Source organism: Loxodonta africana, chromosome 1 (assembly GCF_030014295.1).
Source record: "Loxodonta africana isolate mLoxAfr1 chromosome 1, mLoxAfr1.hap2, whole genome shotgun sequence".
Lineage (NCBI taxonomy): Eukaryota > Metazoa > Chordata > Mammalia > Proboscidea > Elephantidae > Loxodonta > Loxodonta africana.
This window is the reverse complement of record NC_087342.1, coordinates 80,825,383-80,843,285: the sequence shown is the minus strand read 5'-3', so window position 1 is coordinate 80,843,285 and position 17,903 is coordinate 80,825,383. Positions and strand designations below refer to the sequence as shown.

Below are 17,903 nucleotides of genomic sequence, written 5' to 3'. Positions count from 1 at the left end.
TGAGAGAATTTGTGATTACTTAACTTCAGGAATTTGTGGATTTCTCCTCTCTCCTATGCTACCAATATACAAGGCAGAGTTGGGGATGAGTTACACAAAATCATCTTGAATTGTTTTGTGGATCAATCCACAGGGAAACTAGGGAAAGACTTTTAAGCAAAATACCTTGGGGTTAGTTAGCATTTCAAGGAGACAAGCATCCCTCCAAGCTATTTTGGCCCCTTTCTCTACATTTGATGTAGACTGGAAGACACCAACCTGCACCTCACACATAGCGACCACTCTCCCAAGGAGATTTGGGATACACTACCTCATCCCACCTACCTCTGTAATCAGGTGATTCTTTTACTTGTGGGTAAAGGATAAAATATTTTAAAAGCTATGTTTTAAAAATCTTTGTTATAAATGCATTATAATAAAATATTTTCCTGGCATTAAAAGCAGACATTTCTGACAAAGGGAGCTCTTGTTTGAGCTTCCAGACTTTTCTCCCAGGAGCAACACCATATTATATTTGAGAAAAAAAATCTGAACATACCAGCTTCTGGCGATCTCTCTCTTCATGCTTCTCATCTGTATCCTTTTATGGCAGAGTTCAGTTCTTGGCTTATAATTCTCCACCAAAATGCATCATCATTATAAGTGACTTAGATGAGAGAACCCTGGAAATATGTCACTTCTGATTATCTCACAATCTCAGTTTACTAATTCTAAATTGTTTTCAGAGGCTTCAGATGACATTTGATTCCTTTTTTGAATGTTGCAAAAAACTGCCCTCAATTGCAAAGTTAAAAAATTGAAAACAGAAAACTAATGTTCCCTTATCAACACTTTAACTCATTTGCTTGTACCATATCCTCACAGTATTGGCTGCATGGTCTAATGGATAATGTTTCTGATTCCAGATCTAGAAGACTGGGGGTTCAAGTCCTTCCATGGTTGTTTATTTCCTATTGCACAACAAGTAGAAGATTCTTGAATTGGCTTCCAGTGACTACTAATTCCTGAAGTGTTTCTGGAAGGGAGAATTGATATATGTGAAGTTTCTTCTGTCACAAAGCAATAATTAACATTAAAGAGGCTTTGGAAATCTAAAATGGGCTGAGCCTCTTTATTGTTAATTTAACAACAATGCATTCCTGCATCCCTCCATATTGGGAACTTACGAGTGTATATTTGGAATCCAGGTTGCTCTAAGCCACAATATCAACCCCTGAGTTCAGCCACCCCAAAACTATCCTAATTGTGCTTCACAATATTCAGAGCCATATTAACCCCTGCTCTATAGGGCCGATATGATTTGGAATTGACTCGAAGGCAATGGGTTTGGTTTGGTTTTTTTTGAGGGGGGGGCTATCATTCTACCCATACACAAATGATTGCATATCTTTGTGGCTGACATCTGTCTAATGGTCTCTTCAAAGGAGACTTTTGCTTCCCTTTACTCCTCTCACATTCAAATGCTCTGATGAGCTGCCTTCTGGGTCAGCTGGGAGAAAAGTTCTGTTAGAAAAATGGAGTCCTCCCAAGTTAAAAGGGGACTTCATGTGATTCCTGTGAAATGGAAAAGATCCTTATTGGGACAGAAATTGGCAAAGAAGAGATACAAGTCATCTCACTTGGAGGTTGCTCCTTCTTAGGTCTACTAAGAAATTCCAAGAAGATAACAATAATCAGTATGAACTCCAGAGTCCAAGATCACTCTAGAGGTAAAGCTTATCCCTTGGTTTTCAGTGAATACCTTTAAGGAGCTCCAGATCTTCAAACTACAATGCCCTGTCTTCAGGACTCACCCTACCTCTGTGCAGAGACTCACTTCTCTATAGCTACGTGCTTTACACAAATATCCAGATGAGAGACCTTTGTAACATTCTAGTCTCAAGAATCACCGTGCTTACCAAACACTAAGGTGAATTAAAAAAACCTTAAATTCGTAAGTATCCTGAATGAATAAAATCCCAGATCAAACTCCTCTCCACTTTCCAATCCTATCCAACGCCCCTAAAGAAAAAGAAAACAACAACAAGTAATATCCACTCCTCCTTTCCCAAAGTGAAAGGACTTAGCATCTCCACAATCCAGAGACTTGGGGATGTTCCTAAAAATTTCCACATTTAAATTCCATTTTCAACATTTACCTCTCAACACTGTGCCATCCTCCTCATTGCTTAAGTCACTAATTTGCTCATCTATTTGACAGTAGGACAAAGAATAAGGTTGCTGTGCACATTGAATGAATAACTCTCAAATGATACTGCAAATCTGACTTTCCACATTTCAAGTATTGCTCTTCAGATTCCCATTGAGAACAAAGCAAGCATGTCAGTAGTAAAATGTGCTGTAAATATTCCCAGAGCTGCTCTAGGAGGAAGCTGGGCTCCGTAGCCTTTTGTGTATGAGTGAGAAAGAATTATGGGAAAACTTAAAGCATCTACACCAGAACAGGGTCATGAATCCTAGATCCTCAGACTAGAGGCCTGGTGCACTGAGCTCTCCAGGACTTTGATGGGTTCGGTAAGAGTTTATTCAAACCAAAAAGGCTTGGCCACTGCTTGACCTTTCTTTTTCATTCTCTGCTTTGAATATTACGCCTAAATACACTAAAGCAAAGTTGCTGCAAATACAAGATATTCTATCCCAAAGTAGTTTGGGGATTCTGTTTTTAAGCTTCACGTTGCTGTGCTAGCACGTGGAATCCGCACAACGCGGCCTCCTTGTGGCTTTTCCCAAAGACTTCAATCTCAACAACTGCTATTCCAGAAACACGGAAGCACAGGAGCGCATTCCAAAATCCTCGGCGATTTCACCTGGAGGTCGCGAAATTTTGGGCAAAACTAGTCGTATCTTTTTGTGAGACATACGCTTTGAAAGCACTTATTTTAGCCTGTCTCTTCCCGAAGGCCTGCAGAAAGCTTGATCACTTTCTGCCTCCGTGACGGGCCATATCCTATCCGTTTTTAGAGACTCATCTTCAAACTTTATTCCTCTTCTCTCTGCCATCTACCCCTCTGCTCAGTGTCCTCCCTTCCCCCGTCATAAATTTCGCCACTCTCTCCTATTCACTCCCTTCCTCGCGCCTACTCTTCTTCGCATTCCAATTCCCAGAGAGGAGTCTTTCTGATAAAGTAGTAACTTAATCTATAGATTTCGGGCACCTTTCTCTTCTTTTTTTTTTTTTTTCCCCCTTCCAGCCAAGAAGACTTGGATTTTTCTCTCTATCTGAATTAACAGTCGCACCACATCAGGAATTTGCGAGCTTCCCCAGTCGTAGGGAAAGTTTGTAAGGAGCGAATTTGTTATGAAGGTTGTGCCCATCCCATAATGCGCTTCTCTTGTGCTTCCTCATTAAGGAAATAATTAGGTCTAAATGATACGCTTTAATTACAGGAGCGTCCGTCCATCTTTCTTCTCTCTCAATAACAGAGCTACAACCTTGAGGAGGCAAAACCAAGTTTCCAAACCCAGGTGTGGGGCGCAGCCCTATTGCAAGTAGCATGGCTGCACTAGTCGCTCTTCGCTGTTGTCTAATAAACACGTTGCCATGGAGCCTATCCTACTCCATGATGAGCGGCTGGTGGGTTCGAACTGCTGACCATTATGATTAGCAGTTATAGCTCCTAACCACTGCGCCATCAGGGCTCCTGTTTCAGTCAAATGCTGTGAGTTAATTAACCTTTAGCCTTATTTCAGAAACCCTGGTGGCCTACTTGTTAAGAGCTACTTCTGCTAATCAAAAGGTAGGCAGTTTGAATCCACTAGGGGCTCCTTGGAAACCCTGTGGGGCAGTTCTACTCTGTCCTATAGGGTCGCTTTAGTCGGTATCGACTCAATGGCAATGCTTTTTTTTTTTTTTTTTAATTTTTGTTGGTAGTTTTATCTCCGCACCTGGATCCTCATTCCTTCCGAGCACTCACCCAACACATCTTTGTATTCCCCTGCACTATCTTTTGTGCCTTTCTGCAAGCTTCATAGGCACAAAAGAACTTTCCGAGAAGACAATCAGAAGACTATTCAGAATGTTCAATCCCGCGACTCTCCCTCATGGTGGACTGGAGCTGACTGACACTCTGGCATTTGACTGAAAGACCCCTGGAAGAAGCCAATAACTGCCGAAGATCTTAGAGTCTTTTGGTCCGGAATGAGTTTTCTTCCCCCCACCCCCACCCCCACCCCTTCTCCTGGCGTAGCTACGAGGTAGGGTCCAATCCAGGAACATAAGAATTGAACATAATGAATTTTGACTTGTGAAAACTCAACGTTTTAAAATGCCTGCAGATCATGCTGGAAATCAGTATCAAGAGTAGTCTCATTAAGTCTGGCTGGCGGTGGGGTATAACTCAAGGGTAAAATGTGTGCCTAGCATGGGCGAGGCCCTGAGTTCAGTCCCCAGCCATCTCCATATATGTTTTCTTTCCTCAGCGACTCACAGCTGAATATTGGTAATTTTTTTTTGACACTTTCCCCGTTTTTCTTTTTGTGAATACCTTTTCTTGTGTTTTTCCAACTCACAGAAAGGAGAAATCATTTGATAATTACTGGGACCATGGTCCTTGACACTACTTGGGCTCCCAACCTGACTACTTAAGCACGATGAAGTCAGGAACAAACTGGAGTAAAAGAAGGTTCTCAGTCAGGATCCGCTGACCGTGAAGCAACAGTATTCCACCACATCAAAGAAGGCCTGTTCTCCTTTACTACAATTTCTCATATTTATTGAGGAGTAGAGAAGAAAAACTTAGATGGAAAGAGGGACGGAGAAATGACTGTTGGACAAATTCCTCCTGAATCTTTTTTTTTCCCTCACCTGTGCCTGTGTCAATTGACAGATAGCAAGTTCAGGAGAAAAGTTTCTTTCTGATTTTCTTTTCCCGATTCCTCCTACACTTCCACACCCACCCACACAATCTTGTTGAGCAAAAGTCAGTCCAATCACCAGTTTTGGAGATCTGTGATCCCAGCCACAGGCAGCTGTGATCCCAACTCTTTGTTAGTGGTGAAGAAGTATTTGGATGTCATCCAGAAGGAAGGTATTTCTCAGGAAACCTTGAGTCTTCCAGAATCCACAGTTGAAAAAATCATTTCCAGAGATGGAAACAGCTAAGCAAGCTCTCTTCAAGTCACGAAAGTCTTGGGGAAAAACAGCTGCATCTTCTTATGGAGCAAATACCCTTAATCCACTTTTCTTAGGAGGAAGGGTACTATCTTACCTCCTGCATTGTAGAGAGAGCAAAGGAAATATAGGCAACCCTGGCAGGCTCAAACTACCTCCTCACCATCCAGATTTTACACATCCTAAGGAACTTTTTAAGGACCTAGTTCCAAACCTTCTTTCATCTTCTTTTCTTGTTCTTCCACACCCACACCAACCTCCTGCCTCCTATCTTCCCCTTCATTTTCTTCATCACAGAATGTGTTACCTTCACTTTCACTTTCCCAGCCCCCCTTTATCCTGTCTCCAGTGCTTCCTCCTAGAGAAAATTTCTCAATAGCTCAGTTTACTCCAGTTCCCTCTGAGCCACTTCCGAGGCTAGCAGTTCTCAAACATGGCTGAAAAATGGGAACATCTGCGGAGACTTTTCAGTGATATAGATCCCACCTTTTCCCTATCTAGTGATTCTCAGTCCATTCAGGATCTACAGAGGTGGAGTCAGGAATACATATATTGACAAAATTCTCAGGCAGTTCCCCAGGTTTGGGAACCACAACTTCCCGCCTCTAAGCACTCATGTCAGCTACTTCCTGGCACCAACTAAGCCCCAGTTGCTTATTCTTAGGAGGTTAGGATAGAGGAGATGACTAGTGCTGGGGAGGAACCGAAGAGTTGACATATATAATGTATTCCAATATTCAGGAAGATATAAACCTCTCATGGGGGAAAAATATCAAAATGAAAACTAAAAGCAAGAGAAGACACAATGATTAAGGATTACCTCCTAAATCTCATATGTGGGTTGACTGACACTACAAATTTTGTCAAGAAGCTGAAGTTTTTATTCTTTTAGCCTCTGTGATTTTTTGTTTGTTTGTTTTTGGTGGCTGAGGTTTGAATGCCTGTCCAGGAGCACAAGTGGGCTCTTACAAAAGATTAATATGCTTGCAGTTCTTGCTAATCCCCCAGCATGCCTCCCTCATGCTTCTGTGTGGTTCTCAGAACTAGAGCTGCAGCTTCACAAGAAAAAGCCACTGCTTGATTTCCCAACCAAGGTTTTGGACTCCAGGTCTTGCTAGAACAGTGATTGTCTGTGATACCATATATTTCCTGTTTTTCACTTAGGATTTATTTTTTTCTTTCCATTTGGATCTAAGTTTCCTGAGACAACTTTTTGGGTCCTGCTTTTTTGTATTCTTAGCCTAGATATATCTGCTGTCCCTCTGGTAGCCAGAAGTAGTGGAGGTGGCGGACCCTGGTGTGATGATTGGAAAACTAATATCATGAAAACTGTGTGGGGAAAAAGCAACTAATCTGGAGTTTCAAGCTGAAGCCCCTTGAATTAATGCTGACTGTGGCTCAATGGTTAAGCTGATCAGCTGCTCACTGAAAGGTTGGTGTTGGAAACCAGCAGCGGCTCCTCAGTAGAAAGATATATCGTTAGGCTTCTGTAGATTGACAGCCTTAGAAACCCTATGGGATTGCTATGAGTCAGAATCCACTCCACAGCAGCGAGGTTTTTTTTTGTTTTTCATGCATGCCCGTGGCTGAGACTTCGATGGCGTACAGTTTAACTGTTCCCTATGCCTGGAAGGAGTCCTAGTGGTGCAAGTGGTTAAATGCTTAGGTGCTAAGCAAAAGGTCGGCAGTTCCAATACATCATCCAGTCTCTACAATCTCTATGGGGCAGTTGGGTTTTTGTTTTTCCCTGGGAAAGGAGTTCCTAGAAGGTGGTCTTAAATAGTTAACACTTGCTTGCTGCAATATTGGAGGTTCCAGTCACTCAGAGGCGCTTAGTGATCTACTTCTAAAAAAGCAGCCATTGAAAACCCTATAGAGGACAGTTCTACTCCGAAATACATAGGATTGCCATGAGCCAAAATCGACATAAGGATAACTGGTTTCCCCTGGGAAATCACGTTTAAATATGGATCCCTGTTACTTTATGGAGACTTATTTCTTACGGTTTTTGCCTGGCACCTGAAAGTTCTTTGAGACAATATCGGAGCTCCAAGCCAAATACAGTGAAATTATGAAGAGCTGGAGGAAAATGATGTCTGTCTGGAGAATCTGTGCTTGGCCAAATGGAAGATGACCCTCCAAAGCTGTGTTTCACTGGGTGACACAGTGAACCTGTCAGGAGTCAAAAAGAAAAAAAACAATCCTGTTGCAGTCCAGTCGATTCCGAATCACAGCCACCTTATAGGACAGAATTGAACTGCCCCATAGGGTTTCCAAGAAGTGGCTGGTGGATTCAAACTGCCTACCTTTCAGTTAGCAGCTGATTCCCTTAACCACTGTGCAACCAGGGTTCCAAATCTCACTCCCACTACACAGTGGGGAAGAGGAAGGAAGGACAAGGATGGAATTATGGACCCAGGCATGCAGCGCACAATGGATTAGCAGTCCATCACCTTAACCACTTGGTCACTTCATCAGGAGTCAAGTAAAGCAGAATCAAAGACAAGGAAAGGTTATACACTCAGTCTTGCCCTGAAATGATTTAGACATCAGCATAACTGGAGGTAGCCCAGGAAGGAAATTCACTAGGGGGCTTTGTGGTTTAGTTGGTTAAAAAAAAAAAAAAAAAAAAAACTATCCACAGAACTGTTTCAAACCCCCCATCCCTTATCTGTCTTTCTATCTCTTTAATAATAGTACATAGTGGGAGCTTAAGGTGCAGGCTTTTGTTTTGGGTGATTAAAGGGATTCCATTAGCATCTGGTTCTTTTCTCCCCGTTCTTGTCATGCCCCTTCTGCTGTCACAGTCACCTTAAAGGATATAGAAGCTCATAGCATAGAAATGAAAGAGCATTCAAGGAAGTCCATTGAGTCATGTTTTTGCTGTCTGTGTGCACAGGAATTGAATGGAAAATATTAGAAGTGAATTTGTATCCTTTCAAGATTGGGTTTAAATAGTGTTGAAGCAGAGAAAAAATGTAGAGGTGTGGAAGATGAAAGCCAGAGGCTCATACATGCAAAGGATGTGCTCTACTGCTGAGCTACATACACCTCATTCCTGAAGTGCTGCTGGCTAAATTTTATCTAGAACTAAGTGTTATTTCCTGAGATTCACACTCCTTGAGCGTCCTGGTAGTGTTGATCAGTGTTAAGTGGTAGTGTTGATCAGTGTTAAGAGGCATAAGCAGCTGCTTTAGGCAGGAGGAACTGAGGAACCAGTGGGGGAAGCTGATTCTTCATAGGACTTGAAAGTGAATGCAGAAGATTGGAAAGATGTGTTGGATAAATAGGCACAAGAGATTTCCATGGTGGCTTTTGTACGACTTCGAGTTGTTAAAAGTCTCTGGCTTGTATTATGGGTGGCAAAGAATCAAGTCCCCATTTTCAGCTCTTTTGATTTCCTCTATAGTTGTCTTAACCTGAAGCACAAAACTAAAGAAATTAATCTTTTGGCTGCCTAAAAGTCTTCACTATATTTACTGTTTGCTCAATCTGAATGTATGTGCCAGATTTGATGGAGGAAAGCAAAGGCAGAGAAAACCACATAGTGATGCATTCCGCATTTCATTATAAGGGTCTTTTCTACTAGAGATATCAGGTAACTCCGGGCCCTACCAACAATTCAGAAGAGGAATTCATAAAGCATGAATGAAACAGTAGCTTCAGGACTTAGAGAAAGGCAAATTATAAGAGTAAGATAGAAGGTAAATAGACAGGATTTAAAGTACAAGAACAAAAGTGAGTGAAGCATTTATGTGTTTAAAAAATTTTTTAAGCCATTTCCAGACAGAAGGAGGTTACAGACAAGGGCATTTTGAAAAAAACTGGGGGTAGAGGGGCATGGGAGGAAGTCTGGAAGGGAGAGAAGATAAACTCATATGAAATTCAAGATACCTTGGAACACACTAGTGAGAATGTTACACAGTGAACTCAGGATAATACTCTGGTCTCCACCCTTGGATTTGTGCGTGAGAGGGTGGATAAAGACTGAAAAATGTACTTTAAGATATGGGAATTAGAGATTCTTTTCTGATATTTGCAGAAAAGAAATGAGCTTGCTTCAAGACTCTTCTAGAACTCTAAGATTTATCATGGTTATAACTCAGTTCTTTGAACTACAGAAGAAGACTAAGGGAAAATTCATTTCTTGGTGTTACAGGAGTCTAGAAGATGGGTCCTTGTGCTCAGACTTTCCAATTATCTGGACACAGGTCTTTGAGAAAGAGAAATAACTTTATTGCAATGCACAGAGCGAGCATCCAGGAAGAAGCTTGTCGGATCTGGCTCCCTGAGCTATGGAGAAGCACAGCTTTTATGTGATTTTGGCAGCAAGATGGTGGTTGCACAGGCATACTGGGGAAGGAAAATTCTAGCAGGGAACCAGGAAACAGGAAGTGCCATGGTTCTTGTCAGACCTCTCACTTCAGAATAGGGTCCGAGTGATTACTTTCCTTCTGACTGGTTCCACCTGTGGCTGCATCCACTGTTGAGGTCAATTAGTGGTCACAGCTGTCCCTTCTGTGAGTGCTAGGTGGGCCAATTCTGACTTGGGCTAGTTTAATGACTAATGGAAATTTACTGGCATTAGTAGGGTCAGGTTACAGTCGTACCAGATTTCTAGAGCCTATTAGCTTTTTGTTATCCCAGTTTGCACATATATGAGGCTTTGCCAATATTCATAAAAATAACATGTAGTCTTTTTGAAATTGGCAGAACATGACTTGTCTGTCAGACTTGTTCTTTCAGTTGGCTCATGGAATTTGTACAATAAGAACAAGACATAGTGCGTGGTAGGTTTCACTTATGGAGAAAACAAGAGTGTCACACACAAAACTGATGGTGATGTGTATATGTTTGTCTGTGTGTCTGTGTATGTATGTGGAAATGCTGGATAGTATCTTGGCTGTTTAATGCTGTAGAAGCAATATGTGTAATGTCAAGCATCCACCATTATGTACTTGAAAAAGACATTTGCAATGAAGAAGTCGTTGGTCTTGCAGAATTTTATCACGCAATCTCTGGCATCATTTCCATCACCAAGGCCATTTTTTCCAAAAACCAATCCTTCTTTGTTTCCAATTTCTGCGTTCCAGTCCCCAGTAAATCAGTGCACCTTGACTGCATGTTTGATCAATTTCAGACTGCAAAAGTTGGTAAAAATCCTCAATTACTTCACCTTTGGCATTAGTGTTTTGTGCATAAATTTGAATAATAGTCCTATTAACTGGCCTTCCTTGTAGACATATGGATATTATCCTAACACTGACAGCACGTTATTTCAGGATAGATCTTGAAATATTCTTTTTGACAATGAATGAAACATCATTCCTCTTCAAGTTGCATAGTAGACCATATGATTGTCCAAATAAAAATGGCTAATACCAGTCCATTTCAGGTCACTAATGCCTAGGATATTTTGAGTGCCTTCCAAGCTGAGGGGCTTATCTTTTGGCATTATATCAGACAGTGTTCTGCTGCTACACACAAGGTTTTCACTGGCCAATTTTTTCAGAAGTAGACTGCCAGTTCCTTCTTCCTACCCAGTTTTAGTCTGGAAGTGATACTGAAACCTGTCCATGTGAGATGAATCTGCTGGTATTTGAAATACCTGTGGCAAAGCTTCCAGCATCACAGCAACACACAAGCCAGCACAGTACGATAAACTGACAGGTAGATAACTGACCATCTCAGGAACAGACTTGACAAATTGTGGGATGACATCAAGGACATCATACCTGAAAAAAAGCAAGAGGTCATTAGAAAGACAAGAAAGAAAGAAAAGAGCAAAACAGATGTCAGAAGAGACTCTGAAACCTGTTCTTAAACATAGAGTAGCTAAAGCAAAAGGAAGAAATAATGAAGTAAAAGAGCTGAATAGAATATTTCAAAAGATGGCTGGAGAAGACAAAGTAAAGTATTATAACGAAATGTGCAGTGACCTGCAGTTAAAAAAAACAAAAGGGTAAAACATGCTTGGCATTTCTCAGGCTGAAAGAACTAAAGAAAAAACTCAAGGCTCGAGTTGCAATATTAGAGGATTCTATGGGGAAAATATTAAATGGTGCGGGAAGCATCAAAAGAAGATGGAAAGAATACACAATCACTGCATCCAAAAAATTGGTCAACATTCAACTATTTCAGGAGGTAGCATAAGATCAGGAATCGACAGTAGTGAAGGAAGAGATCCAAGTTGCACTAAAGGTGATGGCAAAAATCTAGGCTCCTGGAATTGACGTAGCACTTATTGATATGTTTCAGCAAATGGATGCAGCACTTGAGGTGCTCACTTGTAAGGAAATTTGTAAGACAGCTACCTGGCCACCTGACTGGAAGATATTCGAATTTGTGCCCATCCCAAAGAAAGATGATCCAACACAATGCAGAAATTTTTGAACTATGTCATTGATATAGCATACAAGTAAAATTTCACTGAAGATCATTCAAAAGCTATTGCGGCTGTACATCAACAGGGAATTGCCAGAAGCTCAAGACAGATCATTGCTCATGTCAGATGCATCTTGGCTGAAAGTAGAGAAGACCAGAAAGATGTTTACCTGTGTTTCGTGCACTATGGAAAAGCATTTGACTGTGTTTTTTTAGTGTGGATCTTAACAAATTAATGATAACATTCTGAGGAATGAGAATTCCAGAACACTTAATTGTGCTCATGAGAAATCTGTACATAGAGAGACAGTCATTTGATCAGAACAGGGGGATACTGCGTGGCTTAAAGTCAAGAATGACATGTGTCAGGCTTGTATCCATTCACCATACTTATTCAGTCTATATGCCGAGAAAATAATACGAGAAGCTGGAACATGTGAAGAAGAAAGCAGCATCTGGATTGGAGGTAAACTCATTAACAACCTGGAATAAGCAGATGACACAACCTTGCTTGCTGAAAGTGAAGAGTAATTGAAGCACTTACTGATGAAGATCAAAGACCACAGCCTTCAGTATGGATTGCACCTCAATAAAAATCCAGAAACCAAACCCAGTGCCATCGAGTCAATTCCGACTCATAGCGACCCTATACGACAGAGTAGAACTTCCCCATAGAGTTTCCAAGGAGAGTCTGGCAGATTCGAACGGCCGACCCTTTGGTTAGCAGCTGTAGCACTTAACCACTACGCCACCAGGGTTTCCCACCTCAATATAAAGAAAGCAAAAATCCTCACAATTAGAACAAAAGCAACATCATGATCAATGGAGAAAAGTTTGAAGTTGTCAAAGATTTCATTTTACTTGGATCCACAATCAACACCCATGGAAACAGAAGTCAAGAAATCAAATAATGCATTGCATTGGGCAAATCTGCTGCAAAAAACCTCTTTAAAGTGTGAAAAAGCAACGATGTCACCTTGAGGACTAAGGTCCACCTGACCCAAGTCTTGGTGTTTTCAATCTTCTCATGTGCATGTGAAAGCTGGACAATGAATAAGGAACACCAAGAAGAATTGATGCCTTTTTTTCTTTTCTTACAATGTTTTTCAAGTCTGGGGTGGGGGCTTCTCTTTAAGAAGGAACCCTGGTGGTACAGTGGTTAAGAGCACCAGTGCTAACCAAAAGGTCTGCAGTTCAAATCCAAATCCACCAGCAGCTTCCTGAAATTCTATGGGGCAGTTATACTCTGTCGTATAGGGTCGCTATGAGTTGGAATTGACACACAACAGCAATGGGCTTCGTTTGTTTTCCTTTAAGAAGAGCGTTTTTTCACAGTCAGATGTCATTTTTGTTATTTGCCTTCAAGTCGATTCCGACTCATAATGACCCTATGTACAACAAAACGAAACCCTGCCCAGATCTGTGCCATCCCGACAATCATTGTTATGCTTGAGTGTATTGTTGCAGCCACTGTGTCAATTAATCTCATTGACAGTCTTCCTCTTTTTTGCTGGCTCTCCATTTTTCCAAGCACGATGTCCTTCTCCAGGGACTAATCCATCCTGTTAAGAGGTCCAAAGTATGTGAGGCGAAGTCTCGTGATCCTTCTTCTAAGGAGGATTCTGGCTGTACTTCTTCAAAGGCAAATTATTTTTGTTCTTCTAGCAGTCCGTGATATATTCAGTATTCTTTGCCAACTCCATAATTCAAAGGTATCAATTCTTATTTGGTCTTCCTTATTCATTGTCCAGCTTTCACATGCATATGAGGTAATTGAAAACACCATGGCTTGGGTCAAGTGCACCTTAATGCTCAAGGTGACAGCTGTGCTTTTAAACACTTTAAGGGGTCTTTTGCAGCAGATTTCCCCAATGCAATGCATTATTTGATTTCTTGACTTCTGTTTCCATGGGTGTTGATTGTGGATGCAAGTAAAAAGAAACCCTTGACAACTTCAATATTTTCTCCATTTTCATGATGTTGCTTATTGTTCCAGTTGTGAGGATTTTTGTTTTCTTTATGTTGAGGTGTAATCCATACTGAAGGCTGCGGTCTTTGATCTTCATCAGTAATTGCTTCAACTCCTCTTCATTTTCAGCAAGGAAGGTTGTATCATCTGTATATTGCAGGTTGTTAATGAGTCTTCTTCTAATCGCAATGCTGCATTTTTCACATATTCCAGCTTCTTGTATTATTTTCTCAGCATACAGATTGAATAAATATAGTGAAAAGATACAACCCTGATGCACACTTTTCTTGACTTTAAACCATACAGTATCTCCCTGTTCTCTTCAAACGACTGCCTCTTGTTCTATGTACAGGTTCCTCATGAGCACGATTAAGTGTTCTGGAATTCCCATTCCTCACAATGTTATCCATAATTTGTTATGATCCACATAGTCAAATGCCTTTCCATAGTCAATGAAACACGGGTAAACATCTTTCTGGTATTCTCTGCTTTCAGTCATGATCCATCTGACATCAGCAATGATATCCCTCGTTCCATATCATCTTCTGAATCTGCATGAATTTTTGGCAGTTCCCTATCTATGTATAGCTGCAACCTTTCTGAATGATTTTCAGCAAAATTTTTCTTGCATGGGAGAAGATATTTCAATACTTCTATTTGACAGAGGGTCCTTATATGGAATATTGGGAGATATTCTACAAAACAATAAGAAAAGGGCTGAAAAATTGATGAGAAAAAGCAAAGATTAAACATGGGCTTCACAAAAGAGTATACTCAACTGCCCAATAAGCAATTTTAGAAGTTACTGGTGTGAGGGCCAGGAACAATACAAGATAGGTCTGCCTGCAAAGGACTCTGATGAAAAACCAGAGGCCTTGACTGAGCAGTGAGTGACCTGGGCCAGGAAAAAACACAATTAACACCTAACTTTATAGTAACTGCCAAAGGGATCCCATTAACTAGTACAAAAACAACCCCATCCAGCAAAGATTGAGTATGTTTTCCCTGGTCTCCCTGCATGCATCCTTCCACATAAAGACCAGGTATATAAGCCCACAACTCACACTGCCTCGGCTTGACCTCTACCTGGGTGACATTCAATGCTTCTCTGTCCTTTGTGAGAATCTTACTGTCGACCTCTGTATGGAAGTTCCCTAATAATGCTTTGTCTCATCAACATGCCTTTTATTGCTTTTTGCCCCCCACAAGTTCAATGGGTTTAATAAATATACCCCTTCAGTTCCTATTAGCAGCACCCAATATTCCTTTGGAAACCCTGGTCGCATGGTGGATAAGTGCTATGGCTGCTAACCAAAGGGTCGGCAGTTCGAATCTGCCAGGTGCTCCTTGGAAACTCTATGGGGCAGTTCTACTCTGTCCTATAGGGTCGCTATGAGTTGGAATCGACTCCACTGCACGGGGTTAATATTTCTTTGAAATACCAAACAGACCCAACAATGGCCAACAGTAAACCTCAGACCTCCAGAGTTAAAAAGTTCAGGTTCTCGGATCATTCTCTGTTGCAGTGGCACTTTTCCAGAATTGATAATTCCCTATCGTTGGGATACATTATGTCCCAGTGAAGAAACCTTTTCTCTTTAAGGGGAAGAAAGAAAAACACTCCTCAAAACCCAACAGATCTGGCTGCCAGCTCTTTCCTCCTGTCGCATTTCTTCAGACTCATTTGTTGCAGTGGAACAAGAGACACCAAAACCTAACCCAAGTTACGAAAAACACGACAGTGACAGCTGTAAAGGGAGTGATCAGGAGCAACTGAGACACCCCTTCACCCACCACATCCAATGTATGTGCTTCATAGAAAAACAACAGAAATAACAAATCCACAAATTACAACAGCTACCTTTATGAAATCCATTCATCCAAGGGTGGAAGGCAGGGAAGGGAGGTGGGAGGGTAAATGACACAGGCAGAAAAAAAAAAAAAAGGCACAAGGTCTGGCAAATGGTAGAAAATAGCTATAGGAAAACATGTGGTCTTTTCAGACTCATGGCCTTAAAATCCACATACTAGTGTCAGGAAGATTCTGCTTAAGTGCAACAGAGACAGAATTCCAATTCCTCGGAGAGAACAGAATATGTAAATCGCCCTTGGCAGAAAGAGTCCTATCTTCCCTGGGTCAGGGGAGGTGAACAGGGAAAAGAGCTGCCACATCCTCCTTCCAATCCTACCTGTTCCCTGTGGGTGGCAGGTGAAGTCAGTGGCCTGCAGCTGCATTAAGTTTGGCAGGAGATGGATGTGGTGAAGGGAACTTCTCTGCAGAGTTTGAGCAGACTGCAGGTAGACCATCTTATGGAAGGGTCTGTTAATAAGACCACCAGAGAGAAGAGGCTTAACTTAAAAACGATACACTTTGCCAGGGTCCTTTGCTTCATTGATGCTGATAATGAATAAAGGAAAGAGGATGGAGAAGAGGCAACCACTGGTAATGAATGAGAACTGCGTTGCTGTGAGCAAAGCCAAGGGCAAACCAAATCCAAAGTAGGAGGGCCAGTTCCTTTGTATGTTTGACAACAGCTAGTGCATTTCAATTCCTTTATTGAATCAGTATTATTCAAAGCAGTGTAGTGAATATAGAAGGGACATATGCAGGAGACAAACCAGCTGACCAACAGGATGGATGAAGAGACTCCCAAACTTCCCTTGGAGAAGGAAAAGAGCCTGCGGCAGAGGTTGAAGAGCATATCAGCAATTGCTTTCCTGACACTAGGGAATGGGTGAGGCTTCCTCCCTGATACCTCAAATGCCTGGTCAGCTATATTTTGGAACCAAATGACATTGACAACTTTGCTAAGCACCCAAAGAGCACTGAAAATTGACGTGAGGAAGAATTCCAGCCACGATCAAACGTTTCGATAGTGATAGATCACCAATAATTTGTGCTGTTACTGACTGAATCACAGGAATAAACACTTGATGAAACAAGAGGAGACTCAAGCAGAATATTCCTCCATTCCAAGCGCAGCCCTGGAAAATTCTACCAGCAATACGTGGCTCACTTGTCTTGTTTAGGCTCTGTACTCTGGGGTCCTTTCTGTGTCAGGTCGCTACTAGCCTTGTTCTATGCTTTTCCTCCCTCTTTTACAGTATTGGAGCGCCCAGCTTCGAAATGGTGTAGATACCCCCGATGGAGTCCTTGATTCCCCTGGCAAGGCCCCAGAGAAATGTTTTGACACCGCCAGCCATCTCTTCACAGGCCGAACGAACAACTACATGGGGAGAGAGAAGTGCCTCAAAATCTCTAATGAAGGCAGCTCTGTCAAGGGCCGGCCGGCTCGGCACCTTCAAGGCTGAGGGCCACACAAGACCTAAAAAGCAAAACAAAACTAAAATAAACTAAACTAAAAACCGTCGCAGTGGAGCCAACTAGGACTCCTAGTGACCAGGGATCCATGCGCTTTCCAAAGAGCCGTAGTGGGCAGGATTGGAACCTGCGTGGGGAATCCCCAAAGAATTTCTAGTCCATCACCTTAACCACTCGGCCACGACTACAGCTGCTTTCCTAAGGTGTTCTTTTCCGACATGGATTTGTACGCGTGCCCCTTGCAGCCAGTCCTGTAGCTGATCTGGTGGGGTGCTGGACGTCATTAATTATAAGGAAAATGCAGATTAAAACACAATGAAGTGATACTCCCCTCCACCAAAATTGCTGAAGATAAAAGAATTGAAAACATCAAGTGACACTGATGATATGGAAGAACTGAAACTTTCCTACATTGCAGATGAGACTGTCAACTGACACATTCACACTTGTAGACTATTCAGAAATATTGCCCGAAACAAAATATATATAAGACCTATAACCCTAAAACTCCACAGCTGCATTTAGACCCAAGAAAAACGAAGGCTTATTTCCCTTGAACCCTATGTACAAAAATGTTCACAGCAGCATTAGTTGTTTTATATGTACATCAACAGCAAAATGAACAAAAAATTGTGATGTACAGTAGTAATACAATGGGATATGACAGCAAGAAAAAAGAACCACTGCTACTAGACACAATATGGATATATCTAATAAAAATTGTGTTGAGTGAAAGAGTCTGTACTGAAATGAACACGTATTGTATGATTCCACCTACAGTATTTCAAAACACAGGAAAACAGTGGTAGAGGTCAGAAGATTGGAATTAATTGGGATAGATACAAATACAATTTCAGCTTCTGAGAGCTGAAAAATTTCTTATCTTGGTCTGAATGTTGGCTATATGAGATACATACATATGTAATAAGTCATTAAGCTGCATAATTAAGTTGTACACATTTTCCTCTTCATGAACCAAGCCACAACTTAAAAAGAAGAAAGGATTTCTTTGGATATCGTCTCACCCCCAGTAGATCCTATCTCTTCGTTAGTGCTGTTCAAATTTTGGTCTGCAGATTGATGCCGTCTAAGAGCTGTGTTTTTACCCGTCTGTGGGC

The 17,903-nt window shown here is 41.5% G+C and overlaps 1 pseudogene; it reads right to left on the bottom strand.

Moving 5' to 3' along the window:
- Window positions 1-15,553: 15,553 nt before the first annotated feature.
- On the bottom strand, window positions 15,554-17,377 carry LOC135232963 (etoposide-induced protein 2.4-like; annotated as a pseudogene).
- Window positions 17,378-17,903: the final 526 nt, after the last annotated feature.